This window comes from Mytilus trossulus, chromosome 12 (genome assembly GCF_036588685.1).
Source record: "Mytilus trossulus isolate FHL-02 chromosome 12, PNRI_Mtr1.1.1.hap1, whole genome shotgun sequence".
NCBI classification, from domain to species: Eukaryota; Metazoa; Mollusca; class Bivalvia; order Mytilida; family Mytilidae; genus Mytilus; species Mytilus trossulus.
In genome coordinates this window covers 27,911,484-27,935,475 of record NC_086384.1, presented here as the reverse complement: position 1 = coordinate 27,935,475, position 23,992 = coordinate 27,911,484, and the positions used below count along the sequence as shown (strand labels likewise).

The 23,992-nt window shown below is 31.2% G+C and overlaps 1 long non-coding RNA gene across 2 annotated transcripts in view; it reads left to right on the top strand.

The window, feature by feature from the left end:
- LOC134693091 (uncharacterized) overlaps positions 1–23,992 on the top strand; it is a 104,204-nt gene that overhangs the window by 78,808 nt on the left and 1,404 nt on the right. The window contains exons 1-2 of one of the 2 annotated variants that reach the window (XR_010102333.1): positions 22,109–22,331; positions 22,748–22,835. This is a non-coding gene — a long non-coding RNA (uncharacterized LOC134693091). Of the gene's footprint in view, positions 1–22,108; positions 22,332–22,747; positions 22,836–23,992 lie in introns of those variants that run through there. The other variant, XR_010102334.1, reaches the window with a different exon arrangement.

Below are 23,992 nucleotides of genomic sequence, written 5' to 3'. Positions count from 1 at the left end.
ATTCAGCATATCAAAGAACCCCAAGATTTCAATTTTTGTTAAAATGAAACTAAGTTTAATTTTGGACCCTTTTGACTTTAATGTAGACCAATTTGAAAACAAGACCAAAAATGAAGAATCTACATACACAGTTAGATTTTGCATATCAAAGAACCCCATTTATTAAATTTTTGATGAAATCAAACAAAGTTTAATTTTGGACCCCAATTTGGACCAACTTGAAAACTTGGCCAATAATCAAGAATCTAAGTACATTTTTAGATTCAGCATATCAAAGAACCCAACCAATTCATTTTTTGTCAAAATTAAACTAAGTTTAATTTTGGACCCTTTGGACCTTGATGTAGACCAATTTGAAAACGGGACCAGAAGTTAAGAATCTACATATACAGTTAGATATCAAAGAACCCCAATTATTCAATTTTGATGAAATCAAACAAAGTTTAATTTTGGACCCTTTGGGCCCCTTTTTCCAAAACTGTTGGAACCAAAACTCCGAAAATCAATACCAACCTTCCTTTTATGGTCATAAACCTTGTGTTTAAATTTCATAGATTTCTATTTACTTATACTAACTTTATGGTGTGAAAACCAAGAAAAATGCTTATTTGGGTCCCTTTTTGGCCCCTTATTCCTAAACTGTTGGGACCTAAACTCCCAAAATCAATACCAACCTTCCTTTTGTGGTCATGAAATTTCATTGATTTCTATTTTCTTTAACTTAAGTTTTTGTGCGAAAACCAAGAATAATGCTTATTTGGCCCTAATTCCTAAACTGTTGAAACAAAAACTCCCAAAATCAATACCAACCTTTCTTTTGTGGTCATAAACCTTGTGTCAAAATTTCATAGATTTCTATTAACTTAAACTAAAGTTATAGTGCGAAAACCAAGAAAATGCTTATTTGGGCCCTTTTTGGCCCCTAATTCCTAAAATGTTGGGACCAAAACTCCCAAAATCAATACCAACCTTTCTTATGTGGTCATAAACCTTGTGTTAAAATTTCATAGATTTCTATTCACTTTTACTAAAGTTAGAGTGCGAAAACTAAAAGTATTGGGACGACGACGACGACGCAGCCAACGTGATATAGCAATATACGACGAAAAAAATTTCAAATTTTGCGGTCGTATAAAAATTACAATATTATAACCCAGGTAGGCAATGTGTAAATTTCCAACAAATCTATGGCTTATAAATTTATGAATTATTTTCAAAGAAGTATATTGTCAACTAACATTAGTAGATTGTTAAATCAAATACATGTAGCACTATAATTTAATTGTGTGAAAAATTTCAAAATGCATTACTGTGCCTACACAATCATTTATTTGTTTGGGAAAATATAAATTATTGTTGGAACAATTAAATTCCTACTTCATTTCTTCTATCTATTTCTGTGAGGCTGATTGTCATTGATTTCGTTGACTCTTCGTTGCATAGCCCTTAAAAATCAATGGCAGCTGTAGTATTCATTTTCTGTTAAATTCTTTTATGCATTAGCAGGTTTGTTCCTTGAACCATATATCAAATAATAGAAGTATGTGCTGTTTTACATTTTTTAACTGCTTGTTAATAAATCTTTCTTTTAACTCTTGAAATGTCTGTCCTTGGCAAATGATTTGTAAATTCAAAAATTATTCAATGTCATTTAAGACTAAAATGAGATATTAATTTTTGTGTATCCTGAAAAATCCTTTTTGATTCATATAAAAAATTTCAAAATTGGATTTTTTTTAATTATTGCATCTATAACCCTGTTGCATTTTTTGCAATAATAAAAACATCAAAACTTTTTTTATAATTTTCAGTACCGTATTTCTCCACTCTCAACAGTTACATTTTACTGTGACTTGACTGTTAGTGTTGCTCTCCATCTATTGCAACTTATGGTTTTATATAACAAATTGCAATTTGCTTAGAATTGTAAATGAGTTGCAATAGTCATAGAGCAGTACTAACAGTCAAGTCAGTGTAATCAATTAAAAAATTCAGAAAGACTCAAGCTTTATCAAAATTCCATGGAGGAGATATATTGTAGTACACTTATATGAATGTAGGAATATATGATTTCCATTAGAAATTCAATAAAAAAAAACTTATGCAGTGAAATTAATGTGCATAGGCTATTCTCATATTTTTTAATAGGGGGACATAAATGTTGATCTATCTGATTACATACATCATGTAAGTTTGTATATTATCATTTTTTTGAGAATATGTGGTAAAAGAATTATAAGATAAGAAAAGGAAGGTAACACAACAATCCTCAATGAATGATCTAGAAAAGATCATTTATAATATCAAACAATCTAAATGATTTTCATATTTTTACACAATAATTGATAAATGTAAGATTTGTCTCCCTTAAATTCTTTGTACAATTATAAAAGAGTAACTAATTCAAACAATGTATAACTATTACCTGCAGAATATACATTTGAACTCATTTTAACTTATGAACATGAACATCAATGCTAAAACACATTTAATCTCAAATATCTTTATACATGAAATAATTTTAGTGTAAGAAGCACTTTTACACACTTTCATTTGAAGTGTTTATATTTATGCCCTCAATACTATAGAAAGTACCAGGACATTATGTTTGCCGGTCTGTGTGTCCATCTATTAATCATGTTCATTTATCCTGTATTAGGTCAAATTTTTGGTCAAGGTGAAGCAGCATCAACTTTAAAAAACTTATTACACTTGTTCCTTACTGCTTTTTAATTGCTTTTTTCCTAGCAGATCTTTTTAATACAAACTGTTCTTGATGTTTTAAATAGGTGATCATTAAAATCAACAATTTAATCATATTTTTATCCCAAAAAATTGTATTAAAGACAAATCCTTCTATTCAGATCTACCAATAAAAAGTAAAATCACAAAAATACTGAACTCAGAGTAAAATCAATTGGGAAAGTCCATAATCACATGGCAAAATCAAATAACAAAACCCATCAAAAACGAATAGACAAGAACTGTCATATTCCTGACTTGGTACAGGCATTTTCAAATGTAGAAAATGGTGGATTAAACCTGGTTCTATAGCGCTAACCCTCTCTCTTTATATTTTATATTTACTTTAGGTTAGGTAAAAGCTTCAAAATAAGCAAATAAAAAAAATGGGGTCACCAACCTCATTTTCGATTTAGAACGCCGTCTTTTTCGTGGAATTTGGAAATCGGGACCTCTAGTCAATAGCAGTGTAATATTTTTTTTAAAAGTTGGTTTCCAATAAAACTTGTTTGTTCTGTTAACCAAGTTGTTAATACAAACTATTTTAATAATATTACCAATTTCTGAGGTGAAAATAATAGCGATAGGTTGCTATAATAATAATTTTCCCGCCTTTATGCATTGTGAAATAACTATAAAAGAATGAAGTTTAATAAAAATTGACCAATAATTTCTCGATGAGTATTCAACAGAATATGCGTTGTTTATATCTAGATAAAATCATGAATTAAAAAGATGGGGTCACCGGAAAGGAAAAAGAGATATTTCGATAAAAAGTGTTAACAATTTGAAATGGCGAGAATACATTGCGCCAATTCTAAAACAACGTCGAAAGCCGTTCCGCCCGTTTTGGGCGATATTCCTATACAAATTACGGACAACACAGTTCTCATTATTTGCTGTTATGTTGTTTGTTTGTTTTCAACTACAATAAATGCATATTAATTTACACGTGATAGTACTTAGTTTTCAGTCAGTTTCACAGACACGTAATATAATTGCAGTGGTTGGAAAACAATGCGTTGAACAAATGTACACGCGAATGGATTATGCTTCTATGAACAACCTTTTTTTCTCAAATCTACTATTGATTTTTTTCATATGCATTCCTTTTTTATTCTTCATTTCGACAACTTTTAAACACAGGCAGGATTATGTTGTTTTTTAAATAAAAATTGCGCACCTAGTACATAAATATAAAATTTGGCAAATCGGATCATACTCGGAGTGGTCAAATACAACAACCTACAATGTTAGAAGCGTATATGTAAACTTCTCTAGATGGGCTTTATTTTACACGTATGCGTCGTTGGGTTACTGTTTTGTTGATGTTTATCAGAAACCTAAATATTATATTCGTGTAAAAATGTAATCGCCTTACACATTCAAAATATGTTTTGTCTGTACAATTTGCCATATCCATATAGGTACGTTAGGTTTCTATTTCTATAGATATCATGCATTGAGTTTTGATGACATGATTGATGATTTTCGTACTTTTTTATGATTTGTGGAAATATAAATACAATTTAAAATCTACCAAAGAGATTGACTCTTTAAAACAGATAAGTCTATACACGTAGCAAATTCTGAAAATTAGTTTTATTTTATAAAATGATTGGCTCATATTGAGGGGGAATAGGAGGGTCCTGATCACATAATCCCGGACTTAAAAAAAAAAACGAAATCCCGAGGTCCCGAATTTAAATAAAGTAAAGTTAAAAAGGATTCCCGGATCCCAAAAGGGTCAATCCCGAAATCCCGAGCTTAAAAACAGCCGATCCCGGAGTTCCAATAAAGGTCCTATCCCCCCTCCATCTTGTTGTCGAATATCCAGATTTTGTTTCATTTCTTGACAGTTATTATATTGTTGTATAGTCAGTGACTCTCTTTTTATTCATATATATATTTTATCATTTGCTATTTTGTTGTTTGTTTCAGATACACTTAATTCACATAATTAATGTATATATCCTATTCTGGAACATGTCTATTATATAAAAACATTTTTTTATTTTCCTCTCGAAAAATCTACTTATCAAAACGTTTGTCACTCTCTTCATCGGCTTAAAGAGGAATAACTCTTATTAACGTTTCGAGTTGGCGGTAACCACGACGTCACAAAACGCTGACGGCATAGTATTGTTACGGTTGTATATGCGCATAAACAATAGAGGGATTTGTCTTTAAAGGAGAACTTACTTTTTTTTTGCTGAAGGCTGTTTTTCAGCCTTCTACTTATGTTCTTCTTTTTGGTAGCAGGCAAATTTAATTGAAGACCATTTTGATGTGGTGCTTCCATTTCCGTCTCCTTTACCAACACTGCCAGTCTATTATTGAACTCTTCTAGGTATTGGCTGTTATTAATACAAAATAAATTGGATGTAATTTGTTTAATGTTGTCTAAACATAAGTTTCAAGCTTTGGAAGAGGAATTTTCTACTGTGTTATCTCTACAAGCAGTTGAATCTTGTTGACAATCATCTTTCATTGAGCTGCTTGCATTGTTAACAATCAGTGTTTCTGTTCTGTTTGTTTCTAGGAGTCCAAAATCAATGTTAAAATGAGGGGTTGCTTTGTAGTACTCTGGCAGTGTATTCCAATCTTTGTTCATTTTGACTGCCAGCATATGCTTACATGGCCAGTGATGTTTTCTCAAATCTGGACATGAACATGTTGGTAAATCATCATTCAGTCTAACTTGGTATAAATTGTCAGACTCAACACTTCTAACCAGCATATCATGGTTAACTTCTTCCATATTTTTAATGGGGATCAGTGTAGCCGCAGGTGGAATTCTGGCTAAACAATGGTCAACAAATTTTCTTGGACGGCTTCTTAAAAACTCTGGAACATCATTAGAATACTTTCTATAGTTATCCAAGGACTGAATGTTGTATTCTTTATACCTGGAAAATGGAACCATCCTTAATTGATGAATGGGATTTGGTAAATAAGATAGAATGACATTTTATAACATTAGTTTTCAAATAAAACGAAAAAAGTGAATGAACAAAATTAAAAAATATTTGAACTTTTGTCTTGTGAGTTTCATCCAATCTATTTGATTTAATTAAATTTGTGTAAAAAGTATTAATTTGAAATACAGTAAAACAAGAATGTGTCCAAAGTAAATGGATGCCCCACTCGCACTATTATTTTCCATGTTCAATGGACCGTGAAATTGGATAAAAAATATAATTAGGCATTAAAATTTGTAATTTTATTGGTGTAAAAGCATTGACAGAAACACACACAGAATGTCAGAAGGATGGAACACTTCATTCTTAAAATGTGCTTCAGTCAACCTTTTTAAAACATTATTAGATTACAATAGAGGTATTCATAATACAATATACCAAAAAAAAAATAAACTGACCCAAAATTAACATGGTTTTAAACAAATATATGCAGTCAATAATTGCATTAAGTAGGTATTCCCTAACTACTGATAAATAATGAGAGTAATCATTTTGGGGATTTAAAGTGGCTGCAAATAGTCTCAAACAATAAATTAATTTCTTATCAGAGTAAAAATTACCTCTCATAACTATCTGGTAAGTATTTGGTTACCAATGATGTCACCATACTTGACAGAGATTTATCTATATACTGTCAAAGTAGTTTTTCTTGAGTTCTTTGTGTTGTCTTTCAAGGCCATTGGTTGTATTCACTCGGATGTTAAAGAGTGAATTTCTGAAAACTTTTTACCATCTCTGAAAAAATTTATAATAAACAGACACCTAATAACATTGTGTAATAAACAACTTTTCAATTGTATAAAATGTGTGATAATGTTGCAAGTTATTTGAACTGTTCAACTGTTGATAATATAAAAATAAGAAGATGTGGTATGATTGACAATGAGACAACTCTCCACCACAGATGCATAATTAATGAGAAGACTAGACACACAACACAATATTTATAATGAATTATTACCACGTCTGTAGTTCATGTTAACATTACAACAATCTTATTTTATATACATATCTTTGATTATAACAGCTATAAAACTTGGTTATAATTTTGTCAAAATTGTAGCTACTATCCCTTTTATATACATGTACTATGCAAAAAAGTTAAGCTGGTGGTAAAGGGAGTGTCAAAATTTGATTTTAAATTAACAAACCTTGCAGTTCAGAAGCCATTTGTTTTCGAGCCAATTTCTCAAGGAGACCTTTGCCTTGAAAATATCACTGCTTCTTAATTGTTGCAAATTATTTGCATATGACTCTGCAGAATCAGCATCAGCTATTTCTCTTAACCTGAAAGTAAAATTATTCAATCAAATCATTTGAAAAAATATGTAACTAATTCATGTAACTAACAAACGGATATGTCACAATTTGATAACTTTGAAATTTTTGTCTAATTGGTGCATTCCAGAATTTATTCACAACTGACAGTATGACAAAATCAATATATGTTTCCTAATTGAGGGCTATGTTTTCAGGGAGCCTACTTTCGTTTAAACATGCTCATTTTCCTTTTATGCACTCTAAAAGATTTGTCATGGATTGAAAACTGTTACTCATAGTCATGTGCTGTATGCAAACTAAATACTTTAAATAATTGATTGTTTGAAATATAATTAAACATCCTAACGTTTGCATGTTGCTGGTAAAATGCAATAAGTAACATTTAATCTTAACCATCATGTAGCATCAACTGCATTATATAATTTAGTATTTTTTTATGAGTTCAGAAGTACATGTGACAATGAATATATCTTTTTAACTTTATAAATAAGCATTACATTTTTTTAATTTCATCTTTCTCATCAATGCAATCATGCTTAATTTCTCTTAGCCATCTGTGCCAGGCTTGTTCCCTATGGAAGTCACAAAGATACACCATTAAACCTAAAACATACAAATCGTTCTATTCAATTACAAACTTAAAATATTATTAGGCTATGTATTTAGGTGCTCAATGGCACACTCCAAAAGAATTTTTTACATAAATCAACACATCTAAACACTTGATAACTAAGTAACATGCATTCATACTTTAATTTGCAACTGGCATAAATAATAAATTCACTTTTATAAAATCAATGTAAGGAGTTAACTATATGGTTTTATTTCGTGTTAAAAAATAAATCTATTCAAAAGGAATAAAATTCTTTTAAAATATCAGCAAATAATTGTAATAAGGAATTAAAAGTAAGATGCAACAAGGTAGACCAACCATATAATTGCAGTAAAATTATCTATTTTGTATTTTATTTGCATATGTGTTTTAGAAAAACCATATATGCCAGAATATTTACTTTTTTAATGTGATTTATAAACTTTCAAAAACAATGAAGGTTTTCTCTCTGATAGTTAGTTCATCAAATTATACTAAATTATTTCTCTAAAATATCAATTAAAATAAGAACACTGAATGTAACACTACACTATATCAGTGGCAGATCCAGGGGTAGTCCAAATAATTATGACGTCTTGAAAGGCTATTATAATTTTTTTCTTTGACGCCTTACATAGTAGTAAGGAGTCAAAGAAAAAAATTATAATAGCCTTTCAAGACGTCATAATTATTTGGACTAATCCAGGGGGGTCCTGGTGTTGGATCCCCCTTTTTTTATGACAATAAATGCATTTGAATGGGAGTATAAAGTTGAAATCCCTCTTTACTACTTTTTTAAAAATTGCTGGATGATCTGCCCCTGACTATATATAACATATATATTGAAACATTAAGCCACCAATAAGAAAAGTATAAAGATGACAATATTAAAGCTGAAAGATTTCCATAATGTGTCCATTTTATGATATTAAACTGGAACTGAAAATCATAAGAAATAAAATATATGAAATTTATACTCTTAAGGAAAACAATCAGGTAAGTTTGAATTTTAGATATATAATATTTTTAAATTTTTAAGAACTAAAGCAATGGTAAAACTAATAATAAATTAATCAGGAAAATAACACTATCCTAATTCTTCATCCAAACTATAAGTTTACCTTCAATGTATATGTATACAACATTATAATAACTTTCAGCCATAATATGAAGGATTGACATGAAAATGTGCTCTTCATGATATAAAGAAAAGAGCATAAATCTAAAGAAAAATAATAAGCAGGTGATATAAACAAAAGCTTGTGTGATAAAAAAAAAGCTTGTACAATGTATGTTCATGATGTATGTATGTATGTGAATATATAGTGATATAAATGCCAGTACAACAATTAAAAAGCACAACCACCCACTTACCAAATAATATGTACCAACAAGTAGAGGTTATAATCTAGAAACAAAATTAAAAATTTAAGCAATGTATTGATATTCAAAAATTAAAGTTAATCATAAATTCAGGAAATGATCAATAGTTTGTATAATATTTTCAATTTGCACAAAATCCACTAATTCTGAATAGTTATGCTGATTATTTTATGAAAGTAAATATGTAGTGATATTGAAGGTAATTTGTAAAACATGAAATTGATAATTCAGTTACAATGTTTCATGATTTTTTTTTAGTTTACCTTCAAATGTTTGTTCAAGCGCCCAAATTTCTCTCAAATCAAAATCACACATGAAATATTTGGGCTTCCACATAGGATTCCAATCTCTCAATTTAATGAGTGCCTCTTGAATGGTGTAGCGATTCTCATTAGCAACTATAAAAGAAGCTACAACACTATATCCAACATTAGTATTGACGCACACCAAGAACAGAGGAAGGTCATATCTCGATGTTTTATATGTTGCATCCAACAAGCAAATCTCCTGGCCATAAATATTTAGAAGCCTCTTCTGTGTTTCCGATTGATGAACAAAAAGAAACTGGGGAACTTCCTCAACATCATCATTACTTTTTTCTTTTTGTTTACCATCTGATCTGCATATTGTAAGAGAAAAAGAAAGAATAAGAAACACCACTTGGCATTGCAGTCTCTCATTTACATCAAACACTATTTTTTTTCACAAAGAGCATACTTATTGTCAAAGGAAGAACTTTAGAGACCCTCCCATATCTATTAATTTTAGAAATGGGTTTAAGTAGCCAAGATATGTTACTGTATAATGGAACTCTAATAGCGTAAAGGAAATCTATCAAACATAAAGGATGTGTTCTCAAATATTTTTGGATATCTTCCACACAAAACTTACAATATCATAAACTTCAATCTCCTATAAACAAAACAAAAAGACAGAAATCATCAAAAACGCATTGATAATCTTTCCTATTTCTTATATTCATAAGGTAACTTATAAATTATAATTCTCACCCCAGTCTTAAAAAAAAAGTATCCAATGTATATTCAGCCTCTAATTTCCTCACCAAACATTGTAAACTCTGTTGATCATTCTTTGAAAACCTGAAAAAAAATCATAAATACAAATTTCGTACTTTTAAAACTCTATTAGGATCTGGTCATCTGACAACGACAACGGAGATTATGACCACATCATACCATTAAACAATCCAAAAAAATGTTTTGTGTTTTTTATAAATGGTATCCCCCTTTTGCAAAAGACTTCATTCTTGAACCATATCATCGACAATATTCAGGTGATAAATTAAAAAAAAATATTGGAATGATTTATCATGTTTATAGGGAAAAAAATGAATAAAATGATAGGAAACTAAAGGCTCTAAAGAGCCTGTGTTGCTCATCTTAGTCTTTGTGCATATTAAACAAAGGACACAGATAGATTCATGACAAAATTATGTTTGGTGATAATGAAATTGGCCCAGAAGTATTAAACAGTGGGAAATATTTTGTAAAAATTGTTAAAAATAGAATATAAATACCAGCTCCTTAAGGGGTCAATTGACCACTTTGATCAAGTGAACTTTTTGTACAGTAGCTCTTAATTTGCTGTACGTTATTGCTATCATAGGCTATGTACAGTTTATCTTTATTTGTAATAATATTTAAGATAAAAAACAAAAGCTGCCCTCCCTTCAGGCAAGGTGAGCTAATAAAAATATGTTAAAACCAGATGCTCCTCAGGGCGCAGCTTTATACGACCGCAGAGGTTGAACCCTGAACTGTTGGGGCAAGTATGGACACAACATTCAAGCTGGATTTAGCTCTAAATTTGGATTATGATTAAATAGTTGACACAGCATAGGTTTCTGACACAGAATGAATGTGGTCTAATGAACTTTAAAAAAAAATTGCCTTTGAGCAATTCACTATGCTGTTGAATATTAATCCTCTCAAAAAAATGTTTGAAGAAATTTTCTTTTTATTTATGAAATCTGAATTGAAAAAAATTGACCCCCCAATTTTTTTTTCACATCCCCCTTTCCCTTATTTCAAAACTGATCTCAATTCAAATTTCTAATGAAGTTTGCAACAATAACTACTCATTTAAATACATCATAAAATAATAAAATGTAAAAAAAAGTGCTTGTTATCACTGAATGGTAAAGATTGTTTTAATCTATCAGTTGGTAGTAAAAGTGAATATACATTGTATATTGTATAAAACAAAGATTTAAGTTGATTCAACTACTATTCTGGACAAAGAAAGATAACTCCAATTGAAATCCAATTGGAATTTCTTGCTATTGCACAATATTGTGCAATTAGATATTTCTTGCTATTGTGCAATACTGTGCAATTGAAAATATTTGCTATTGCACAATACTGTGCAATTGAAGATTTCTTGCTATTGCTGAATACTGTGCAATTGAAAATTTCTTGCTATTGCACAATACTTAATATAATAATTTTGGATCCTGATTTGGACCAACTTGAAAACTGGGCCCATAATTAAAAATCTAAGTACATGTTTAGATTCAGCATACTAAGGCCCAAGAATTCAATTTTTGTTAAAATCAAAATTAGTTTAATTTTGGACCATTTGGACCTTAATGTAGACCAGTTTGAAAACGGGACCAAAAATTACGAATCTACATACACAGTTAGATTCGGCATATCAAAGAACCCCAATTATTCAATTTTTGATGAAACTCCCAAAATCAATACCAACCTTCCTTTTATGGTCATAAACCTTGTGTTTAAATTTCATAGATTTCTATTTACTAATACTAAAGTTATGGTACGAAAAACCAAGAAAAATGCTTATTTGGGCCCCGTTTTGGCCCCTAATTCCTAAACTGTTGGAACCAAAACTCCCAAAATCAATCCCAACCTTTCTTTTGTGGTCATAAACCTTGTGTCAAAATTTCATAGATTTCTATTTACTTAACTAAAGTTATAGTGCGAAAACAATGATGCTTATTTGGGCCCTTTTTGGCACCTAATTCCTAAAATGATGGGACCAAAACTCCCAAAATCAAATCCAACTTTCCTTTTGTGATCATAAACCTTGTGTTAAAGTTTCATAGATTTCTATTCACTTTTACTAAAGTTAGAGTGCGAAAACTAAAAGTATTCGGACGACGATGACGACGACGACGCCAATGTGATAGCAATATACGACGAAATTTTTTTCAAATTTTGTGGTCGTATAAAAAGGTGAACTTTTCCAGCAGCACAACCTATCACCTTGTTTATAGGAATTGGACCCAGTATAAAAGGTTGCACAATGTACTTCCTAAAATCTACCAAACCTATGTAAGAGATAGGAGTATTATAAATTAAACTAATTCTATTCAAAACTGTCAAAATATATTAACTATCGAAGACATTAAAAGTACATATATATTTAGTTTGTATTTAACACATCAATCTGTAAAATGTACAATGTATTTCAAGTTAATAAATAAATTTCTCTTTTTTTTATTGCTAAAAAGAAAATTTTGAAAAACCTTTTTGGCAACAAGTTTCTTTTTATCATTCACGTGTCTGTCTGGCCCATGATGACAGTCCCACACTTCAGACCCCAAAAGGCAATACGGAATACCATTGAAGGGGATATGGTTATCCCACCAAATTTTTTTCTTGTCCAAATTATCCAAGTCTACAAGAGAAACTGAACCTGTTAGCACATGCAATATTGCCAGGGCATGTTATATAATTTTGGACTTAATTACACCTTATGTAAGAATCCTTGGTTTTGATTGGTTGATAGCCAGTGTATTTTTCACCAATTTACTGTTATCAAAAGAATATCGTTCATTTTTTAACTCTGCCTAGGTATATGCAAAAAGGATCAGACTTTTTTACCCTCTATGCCGTGTTATTTGCCAAAAATACTCTATCCGACTGGATGTTTGTAATGTCAAGATCATCAATGTGTTTTTTAACGTTAACTACCAGTCTTGAGAATGAATTTTCCTTGCCTTATGACTCTCGAAAATTAACATTCTCTCGACTGGTATTTTTTGCAAATATCCCTCCTTTAATTACATGATTTATCTGTTAAGTATATATATCAAAATTATAATTTACCTGTAATTATCAAAGAATTTAACGCAATATTTTTTTTCTGCTGTTAAATGGATTTACAAAATCAATAAGAACAAGCCTGTTGTATGAACATGATGAAAGGAAAGAAGATAACTATGCCATAACTCAATTATTACATTAGATGTATGTTTCACTTTAATACCTTATTCTGATTGGCTAACTGCACACCACATGTTATTCCATAATAAATAAATTTGGTGTTTTTACTGTCTTCTGATTGGTTAAAATTATTAGTTTTATTTTCAATGTTGTCAATTTTGATGGCGACACGCCCACTCTGACGTTGAGTATTCATACGCCAACATGTGGGTACGCTTGTTATTGTTAATATAAATAATATTAAAAGTTGTTTGAGCCTTATTTTTGATAGAAATTTATTTATAATGAATGGCAATGATCTATTTTGATTTTATTGAACCATAAAACTAATTTTTGACTCTTCACATTTTACATAATCCGCTTCGCGGATTATTCAATGTGAAGAGTCAAAAATTAGTTTTATGGTTCAATAAAATCAAAATAAATAATAGCCATTCATTAAAGCAATTGCATTAAACAATAACATTTATCATTCACGATGACACGAGGTCTCACAATAAAGTGCACAGGTGAATTAAACAAAACTTAATATAAATCGTGTTTTCATGATCCTAGCTAAAAAAAAGTCTAAAAAATGTAATTATAAGTATTGAATGCTTCTTTTTGTAACTTTATAGGGTTGTAAAAGCGTTGAACGTGCGTACATTTTCAGAATGAAGTGCTTCCGCGCTTCATACAAAATGTACTTAGGTCAACGCTTTTACACCCCAATAAATTTACAAAAAGAAGCATTCAATTCTTAAATGTTTCTAACTGCTGTGAACTTTACAAATAAGTTAAGGTCTATATATATGTATGAGTATTGTTGTATTTAGCAGGATGAAACAAAAAGCTTAAAAAATATTAAATATATTTCCTGCCACAGTTACCTTTCTGATTGAAACCAGCTTCTCTGTAGTATAATATGTACTTATAGAAGTGGTCTCCAGTTCATACTTTCTAATTGCAGCATAAGAAGATTCAATGTCTGGATGATGTTTTAAGTTTATGGTAGACATTTTACTTAATTTTAGACCTGAAATGAAAAAAATATATACATATCTTCATGTACATGGTAAATGTTGCAAACAAAGACTTTTTTTTATTAAAATGATGTCAAGGTAACATTGATTCAAGGTGTCTTTTACCATTTAATTATAACATTAGATGTATGTTTCATTATAATACTTTATTCTAATTGGCTGTAGCACATCATCTGTTATTCCTTAAGCAATTGCATTACTCAATAAAACTTTTCGTTCAGGATAACATGTCATGCATGTGGTCCCACAATAAAGTGCAAAGGTGAATTAAATAAAACTATTATAAAATTTGTGTTTTCATGATTATAGCTAAAAAATGTAATTATAAGTATTGAATGCATCTTTTTGTAACTTCATAGGGTTGTAACAGTGTTGACCGTGCACACATTTTTAGAATGAAGCGCTTAGGACTAGCTGTCAACACTTTTACATCCCAATGAATTTACAAATAGAACCATTCAATAAACCTGTTTACACTCTTGGTATTTAGCTGTATTTTGCCTCCGAATGACCTTATATCAATCACCTCCGAATAACCTTTTGACGGCATGCAACAATCACATTTTAGTTGTGACATCAAATGTTTTGAATTATGATGTCAAAGTTTACGGGAACCTGTGTGATTGTATGTAATAGCGGAAAAAATTTGCATACAAGTGTAAATATGTCTATTCTTTTATTTATAAAAATACATACATGTAAAAAAAATTCTAGCCTGCATGTTTAAAAATTTTGAAAAAAAGGATGAAAGAGAAAGTAAATTGGTTTATTTAAACAATTATATAAAGTATGTTCCCTATTGGAATTTTGAAAACAAGGAGAAAGTAAATAGACAATCATGACAATAGGTCCAATCATTAACTTTATGGCAAGGTTTTGGTTATTAAAACATTGATAAACTCACATGTGGTTAAACTTACATGTAAATACATAACATTGATAGAGTGGGGTGCCCATATTCGCCGTTTTATGATTTTGAGGTGTTAAAACTTCAAAGGATGGCTTAAATGGAAGAAATATACCTGTAAATGATATTATATAACAAATATGATTATTTTTTATAGCTGAGAAAAAATTGCGACACCTTACGAAAATCACCGAAAAACGGACAACGATTTTCGGCCAATTTCCTGAAGAAACAAACACAAATTAAAGAAGTAATTCTAAGTAATTCTTTGACTGAATGCCCTAAATTTTGGTTCTTAACACCTTTTAAATGTCTGCTATTCATCATGAAATTGATTAGATCAATGTTGTTGAAAGCTGCGGTTATTTGGTTTTAAATTGATGTGTAAAAACGGCGAATATGTGTCTTCCATTGACAAAAAATCAGGAAATTTCAAACACCCTTTAATCTTACTTTTCAGATGATTATATTCAAACTAACACGTTTACAAGCTTAAGAATATTTTGCATTTGAAGTTATCTTCATATAAAAACATCAGTATACTTCAAAAACATTTAGACCTGAACATAAACTCTAGAAAACATGAAAAGATGTGACGAAAATGAGCACCCCACTCTATTTGAAAACATTTGGAAATCATCTCACACTAGAGCTGATCTATTATATTTAATAAACAAAAGTCCGTTCAATTATTACTACTGTGACCTGAACTACCAGTAAATGTCTAACAACAGGAGTTGTGTCAAAGAGACAACAACCCGACCATAGAACAGACAACAGCAGACGTTAATATTTTGTATGAAAACTGTCATATGATCTGCACTTGTATATTGGTAATGACTTTTGTCTGTGTGAGGGTTTTTTTCTGCTGTTCATGTGCAAGTATGGTTTTGTGTTTTTTGTACCCCATATCATTTTGTTTTATTATAAAATTTAGAATGTAAATAGGGATTGTGTCAAAGAGACAACAACCCGACCATAGAACAGACAACAGCAGACGTTAATAGTTTGTATGAAAACTGTCATATGATCTGCACTTGTATATTGGTAGTGACTTTTGTCTGTGTGTGTTTTTTTCTGCTGTTCATGTGCAAGTATAGTTTTGTGTTTTTTGTACCCCATATCTTTTTGTTTTATTATAAAATTTAGAATGTAAATAGGGATTGTGTCAAAGAGACAACAACCCGACCATAGAACAGACAACAGCAGACGTTAATATTTTGTATGAAAACTGTCATATGATCTGCACTTGTATATTGGTAATGACTTATGTCTGTGTGTGTTTTTTTTCTGCTGTTCATGTGCAAGTATAGTTTTGTGTTTTTTGTACCCCATATCTTTTTGTTTTATTATAAAATTTAGAATGTAAATAGGGATTGTGTCAAAGAGACAACAACCCGACCATAAAACAGACAACAGCAGACGTTAATATTTTGTATGAAAACTGTCATATGATCTGTACTTGTATATTGGTAATGACTTATGTCTGTGTGTGTTTTTTTTCTGCTGTTCATGTGCAAGTATAGTTTTGTGTTTTTTGTACCCCATATCTTTTTGTTTTATTGTAAAATTTAGAATGTAAATAGGGAATGTGTCAAAGAGAAAACAACCCGACCATAGAACAGACAACAGCAGACGTTCACCAACAGGTCTTCAATGTCATTCAAAGGATTTTTTTTGTAATGTTACTGATACATGTTTTGTTGTAATTATTTTTGTTTCATGTGTTTTTACCAGAGAAGCAAATTATACAGCTTAGCATATGTTTCTACAAAAGCAAAAGAAACCCTGTACAAGCTCGTGAACTGATACAATGTTTTGTTGTTATAAGTTTCGTTTCATATCTTTCTTGAATGATGCTAGTTATAGACAGCTAAGCGTATTTTTCTACAAGTCTTATGCTCTTTTGCTTTGGAAATTTCACTTAAAATCGCAAAGCAAAAGAAAACCTTTTCAAGCTCGTGTATTGATATATTAAAAAAGAAGATGTGGTACCCAACTGTCCACAAGAGACCAAAATGACACAGAAATTAACAAATATAGGTCACCTGTACAAGATCGTGTGCTGATACATGTTGAAGTTCTTTTTGTTTCATACCTTTATTTTTTATGTATGACCTGTTGATATAGTGTTAAAGAAATAAATTAAGCAAAACGAATTGAAGACGTAGTAATGTAGATTTAATGTATACATCATAATAATATAAGTCAATAACAGCAACATAATAAATAATCAAGTACAAATAAATGTCTTTATCAATGAACAACAGATAATGAACATGTGATGCACATAGTTTTACTTAAAGTTCACTTGATATATATATGGCATAGATGACAACTAATGGTTAAGTCTTATGTTCCAACCAACACCCCTGAGAAATTCTGCAATGGTCTTGTTGCCTGATGTCAAGTCTCTGCACAAGTTCTGAAGTCTTAGTTGAAGTTGGACCCGTTTAACTGGTGGGGTGCCTACAGCGTCTTGTTGTATCAAGGTTCTCACTGTAGCTTCTTCTTTCTGGCACCATTCTACTACTCTCCATATTGATTGGTGGGCATAACCTACTAAGTTGAAGAATTTGTTGTTCCAACCTTCACATACATTGTTGGTTCTTGAATCACAGTTGACTGTTGCGTCATGGACATTCAATATAGTTGGTTGGACCATGGGTGGAGTGCTTCTGGTGGGTCATCTGGACACAAAGTTCTTAGCAGGTGGACACCATTTGGCAAATCAGCTACAGGCAGAAAGGCAAGGCCGTCCATCATACCACAGAACAGGCTGAAGTCATCGCTAATCTTTGAAGTCTGTTACCACAGTCTGAACATTTAATTGTAGGTGGCTGGCTTGGCATTTGTCGACCAATGACTGAAATAACTCTCTGTATGTATCCTGATTCTTGTTTGGCAAGAAAGCATACACTGTGGTGACTGTAACATCTTTAAAGGGTACTCGGATGGTGTACAGCTGTTTAAAAGGATGTGGAGCTACAGAGAAAGTACCATTCATGTAAAGGGTATGAGCTTCAGCTAGACGTCTTAAACTGTTAGGAGTACAAAAGACCAACATTCTGTTATCAGCATTCTGTCCATTGTCATACAGTAGGAACTGTTGGTTGTTGGTTGTAATGGTGAATTCTGCTGGCAGTGTGACATCTACGAAGCTCTGGGGAACAGGTGGTGCTGGACGCTGGTAGGGCATGGTGCGTTTATAATTCTCTTCTCTGGGCATCATTGCTTGCCCATCATATTCACATGTTGAAACAACCTGGGCAAAGATCTGGCTTGGTTTGTCTCTGGTGAGAGCAGCCTGTTCTTTCATTGCGTACCTTGACTTAGTGTACTTTATGCTGATATCAGTTGGATCATGGTTGTGTGGCTGGCCAGGAGTTGGATTTTCATTCTGAGAGAAGTTGTAATGGACCCTTTACATGCAGTGCTGGATCGCTTCACACATTTCCACCACTGTACTGTCTTTCTGGTAGTATGCTTAGTGTACATGTACCCCTGGTAGCAAAGTTTGGAACCGCCTTTGTTGCTCTTGATGACTTCTTGATGACTTCCATACTTGATTTAATAACACTTGAAATTATTTTTTCTTTTATAGAAAAGTAAATGAAGTCATGCATTATCTTCAAACTTCAAACTTTTTTTGGTAGGGGTGAGCAGCTGAGACATCAAGTACCCCACCCTTTTCATATATTTTGTTTATCAAAAATATATACCTTATCATATATTAATGAACAAAAAACAGACCTATACACATATTTGGATATTTTTCATCTTCTTGTACATTTATAGTATATGCATAAATTTTTAGGTCCCGCTCATTTTACGTTCTTGTTTAGAAGCAACGCAGTCACAATAATCACACCTTGCTTTTCCAATGAATTCGTTACATCTTAAACACTTTCCTCTATTTGCCCCTTTTTTATCTTTATTAAGAAGAATTTTCAATTTCAAAAGACAATAAAATATGTTTTGTCAGATAAACGTAGTAGCACTTCACATAGTATCACTTTTACTGAGATTAACATAACTTAAAAACTGATAAAAAGTCACATTTGCCGTTCCCTCTTGAACGACGCTGACACTATATTATGGAATTTCTTTAAATGTTTCATGTATACAAACTTTTCAATGTTAATAAGGTGGAAATGTCAAAATGATTGGATTTATTGCATCTATAACTAACCTCAGTGGAAATACCACATTGTATAAATAGAGTTTAATTGGGTTGACAAATAGCTGATGCATTTACGACTGTGGTTTAACCGCATCAAAAATAAATACGAACATTTGATTAGTTTCAGATCATATGGCAAAATTTGGGGTAATATGCTAATTTGCATAGCGGCCATTTTGCCTTTTCATGACGGCAGCCATTACAATAGGATTATATAAGCCCCTTAAATAAAAATATTAATATGCCAATGCCTATCTCGAATGAACAATTTGTTCGCATATAGGTGAATTGTACATGTTTTTAGGCGTCTGTCTGTATACAAATGGACATTGTCTACTCTGAAATCTTTCGGCCTTTTTAGTTTAAAAATCGGAAGCGTAGTCATAGTATAATTGCTATATAAGATCATATAAAATGACGGAAAATCGTAAAATAGCAAGATTCAAAACAGAAATACATATGCAAGAAGATATTGTTCATGATTTGTTCGCATATAGGGAAACACCTTGCAGGTTGAATTTTAAAGTCAAATAACTTTAAACTTACCTGCTATCTTAAGTTTTCGGCCAAATTCTTTAAAAAAAAACATGATTTCAACCTTTCCATTTCGTAAAAAGTCAAATTTTAAGCGTTTTCCCTTTTGTAAATATCCGCCAAAGGAAGTTTTTAAAGATACATTAGTTTTAGATACATGACCGAAAAGGACATGATTATCCGCAAATCTAAAATAAATTATATTTTCAATCTTAAGCTAAGGGAGGTAATTTGATCAAAAGGGACAAAGTCACGTGGTGCAAATCATTTGAATAAAGTACCTTTGATTTTGCCATATGTACTTATGATATAATCCAGCAAGTGATAATATCAACCTATTGATATATTTAATCTGATTTTCTCACCCTTTTCATATATCATGAAGCATAAAATAGTGACCTATTCCAGCGGCTCATCCCTACCAGTCATTACATAGGAAGTTCAAACTCTTGTGGCCTAACGTAACTTACCTTATCGTCGTACCCAGTTAGAATATATATATATATAAATGTTATTAGCTTTGTTTAATCATGCAAAATAATAATTGTAATCATAAGTAATCTGTAATATATAGTCTTTCTTCTCGTAGATGTCCCCACGTGCATGTGCGCGTGCGTTTTTCTATTTTGTTTACTTGTTTTACCACGACCCATATTTACTTCCGTTAAGAGAACTTCCGAATGTACATGAATATTCATCACCAACATGCTACTCATATAGAGTTATCTCACATTAGTTCCATCAAATGGCACTTTGGACAGAGAACAAACAGCAAAAAAAGCCGACACAACGCGAACAGAAGTTTGGATAAACGATCATAAACAAGGCAGGAAAAGAAATTTATACAGAGAGAGCTTGCTAGTACTAGCTAGTAATTGCAATTGTACAAATATACAAATATTTTATTGGCACAAACACAATTACAATAATTGGCAATGGCCCATACAACTGGTATACAAATAGTCCAAATAATTATGACGTCTTGAAAGGCTATAATTTTTTTCTTTGACGCCTTACATGTAAGGCATGTAAGGCGTGAAAGAAAAAAATTATAATAGCCTTTCAAGACGTCATAATTATTTGGACTAGTATATGCATAGAATATCAATAGGCATATTTCGAACAATATCATCGAACGATATCAATATCATCAACAGTAAATGATTAAAATAAGATATATCAATTACATTGTATGTTGTATAAAAGAAAACAAAATGAATAGAAACACAATTTCTGAGTGAGCTCTATTTTAACTTGCCCAATTTATAAGCAGCTGCAGTGTTTTTAAGAAACATGTACTAATAATTAATTTTGGATGTAAGATGTCTTTTGATTGGCTGACGTTATTTTGTTATCAGCCCATATACATAATTTAGTCATGTGACCGTGACATCATAAACGTGTTTCATGGTTTTCTACGTTATAATTAAAAGAAATGATTGTAATATTTTTTTCTGTCTATTCGAAATGAAATAAAAAATGTGCACACTGTTAAATAACTCGCTACGTGCATTATTCAGTGTGCACCAATTTTTTTATTTTATTTCTTCATAGAAAGAAAAAATATGACAGTCATTCCTTAAATAACCTATTCTAAAAACAATCATAATAACCGTAATTAATAGTTACCCCACAAGGATGCGGTGTGTCAGTGTAAGACAGAGACCTAACACTGACACACCAATTCTGAATGGGATAACTATTTTACATTCCAGCTCATTCAGATTAGATGAAATTTGAAAAAAATAGGCAAGACAGGAGTTTTGAGTAAAAAAAAGGCAGGATGAGACACTTGCAAAAAAAAAAGTCAGGACGACAATTAAGGTAAAAAAAAGTCAGGATAAACTTTAAAAAAAATGCAGGACCGAACATAGAGAAAAATAAAAAGGCAGGACAGAGATTACAACTATAATGTTACAGAACAAAGGAAAGCATGCACAACAAAGAAACTCAAACTCTCAGATCACCCCTGTTAGAACAAAGGAGCTGGGATGTAATCTTTTGGTATTACATAACACTTGTATGCAATATTTTTGCAGATACAGATACAGATAAAAAAAAATTGAATCAGATAATGATTGCCCATATTGCATGAAACTGGCAAAACTTCCTGTGAATAAACTTATAGACAGACTAGCTGAGGTTAACAATTATTAATTATTAATTCTTTTAATAACAATATTCTAAACATGCTAAATAGTATATCTGATGAGTTAATATTTTTAATTCTAAGTTGCTTAGTGAGTAGTTTCAAGTCATGCACTAGTGATTGTCTTCATGGACCAATGAGTTAGGTTTGTTATAACTGTTTAGGTTTTACAAGTTTGGGGTATGACAACTCTCTCTTCTTTATAATGATTGGTTCATTAAGTCACATGTCTTTTTTGGAGGGAAATTCTATTGTCTTGGTTAGAATTTGCTTATATCTTGAACTGAGGGGTGTTGATATAGTTTGTACTCATATCTAATGGACATCTTTGATTTTATAAATAAAAAAGGTAAGTTTTCTATAACATGTTATACATTTGTAATATGTCATATTTCAACATATATAACTAATATGATTTTATTGCATAAAATGGTCAAAATGAAAGATTCTAGATATTATGAATAATTCAGGAATAATTATCAATTTGCCAAGTTTTGTGAATCAATTACATCAATTGTGGAGAAATGTTTAAAGTCATGTTCCAATATTTCTGGTTTCGGGTCCATTCACCCTGAGTTCGTTCGCCCATTTTTGTTTGGGGGGGGGGGGGGGATAAAAACTTTAAACATCGTAATCATTAAAAAAAATATTAGCACAGTAAAAAAATAATTTTGTTAGACAAATTACATAATATATCTCGGTTTCAAAGTGTATAAACAAATTTAACTTTTAGCAGCAACAGTCATGATTATGTTTTTATTGCAGATATTGAACCAGACTAAGATTGTACATGATGTAGTACCACAAGGGTTCCAGAATTTTGTTTATACAGGACATTTGTACCTCATACAAGGTGGGTTTGCATTCTGTTTATTGTCTCGACTTGAAAATTATAAAAATCAATAGTACTGACGTCACGCTATGTTTCTTTTAATTCATATATTGATGGTCAATATGAAAATGTTATGACGCCACACATAACAACCACAATGCTTCAGTGGTTACCTATATAATCAACTTGATATTTCCCACAACACGGGGATTTTCAAATTAAATAAGATATCGCATTAATATACAACATATATTTTGAATTGATAGGATATCTTAAAAATTGAACGATATGAAAATGACTTCCAATGCACAGGACAGGGATTTAACCTGTCTTCATTTATCTGGCACATCACATATATACCTACTATTCTGATTGCAATGTAATAAACTTTTGTCCAGGCCTGTGACTTTTTACGCAAAAGGTAGACATAGTGTTCTTACGTTGTGTCATCAGCCTTGTCCACAAATATTCACTCTGTGGTCAAAACTTATGAAATTTTGACAACTTAAATGTAAAAAAAATTCACTCTGTGGTCCAAGCTAATGAAATTTTGACAACTTAAATGTAAAAAAAAAAATCCTTTTAACAGTAACTTACTTATAACTTTTCTGCCGGTTAACATTATGGACATTAATAACTGTGGTTAAAGTTTTTTAAATTTAAATAACTTTCTTAAAATATCCTGGATGTCTACCAAACTTGGACAGAAGCTTGTTTATACTAATAATCAAATACTAGTATCTAGAAGGAAATTTTTCGTTTTTCCAAACATTATTTATAAATGGACTTAGTTTTTGTTGAGCCTGGAACCTTTGTTGCAGAAAGCTCAACATAGGGATAGTGATCTGGTGGTGGCGGCATTAGCTAACTTTTTTTAAAGCTTTATAGTTTAGAAGGTGGAAGTCCTGGATGTTTCATACTTTGTACATGTATATAGATGCCTCATGTTAGGGAATTTTCGTCAGTCACATGTCCAATGTCCTTGACCTCATTTTCATAGTCCAGTGACCACTTGAAAAAAAAGTTAAGATTTTTTGTAATGTTGAATTCTCTCTTATAAGTATTAGGATAATTATATTTGGTATGTGCGTACCTTGCAAGGTCCTCATGCATGTTAGTCAGACAGTTTTCACTTGACCTCGACCTCATTTCATGGATCAGTGAACAAGGTTAAATTT